General features: G+C 34.9%; 1 non-coding gene across 1 annotated transcript; it reads left to right on the forward strand.

The window, feature by feature from the left end:
• The first annotated feature begins 286 nt into the window (after nt 1-286).
• LOC146595571 (small nucleolar RNA SNORD36) lies at nt 287-366 on the forward strand. Its single transcript, XR_014895914.1, has one exon. It is a non-coding gene; the product is annotated as a small nucleolar RNA SNORD36 (small nucleolar RNA).
• Nucleotides 367-1000: the final 634 nt, after the last annotated feature.

Here is a 1000-nt window from a genome sequence, read left to right on the forward strand (position 1 = left end):
GACCTGGAATTTCAGAATAAGCAGCCAGTGAGTTTTGTAGGAAACTGATTTCAGAAATCAGCTGAAGATGCACTGATTGATTTGCCCTTAAACGTAATTGTTCTGAAAAGCTATAAAACCTTGACTTCATCAAGATACAGACGAAAGCTSTTTCCGTAATGTGCATACACAACACAAGAAAGTCCTGAACCTCAACACGCATAGTAAAAGAAATATCATTTGCCCAAAACGTAAACCACCGGGATACATTTACCAGGCTCAGAAAATGGGGGTGCTAATCAATTTGGATTAATGATGTACAAATAATGAGTTACACTTAAATCAACCATGTTGTCAAAACATTGCTCTTTTAATCCCTGATAAATGATGAGGTTTATAAAAGCAGATTTTTGTGGATATCTAAACATTATTTAAACATAATGTGGAAAGCAGATTAAGTACAAATCCAGTGCTGTTTAAGTAAACTACATGTCTGTTACGAGTCTTTGTACCTCATCATTTCATAAATCCACACAGTTAGTTGTGTTTATATATATTTTTGACTATAACCAGCTTTATTTTAACGTCTAGAGTTTTCACATTAAAAACATTGTACGTGAACTCAGTTTTAAGGTCCTYTCAGTGCATCAGATCACAACACTAAGTTCTGAAACAAAACAAATGACTTCCAAATTGAACCACTGATTTTCACCCTTCTCCATCTGTCTTAAATGGAAAATACAAGAAGAGCTCTCCTTCAGGATGTTTACAGAGGTACTCTGCCAACAATTATGCTTTATTGAAAGCTGAGTGGCATATCTGCTTGATTTTACTTTAAAAGGAAAAATGCGCTGACTATTCTACTTCAAAAATCTATTTTCAGGCCAGAAAGAAACTCATAAGTTTCTGATAACTGATTTAAAAGAAATCCGTACGTTATTTCCTTTCTTATGATGGGAGAGTTTCTTCGGGTAGTTTATTAACAAAGCCTTGTGATGCAAGGCTATTGGCAAGGGACTCT

Source organism: Rhea americana, unplaced genomic scaffold (genome assembly GCF_003343005.1).
Source record: "Rhea americana isolate MKP2758 unplaced genomic scaffold, rheAme1 scaffold_22, whole genome shotgun sequence".
Classification (NCBI taxonomy): Eukaryota; Metazoa; Chordata; class Aves; order Rheiformes; family Rheidae; genus Rhea; species Rhea americana.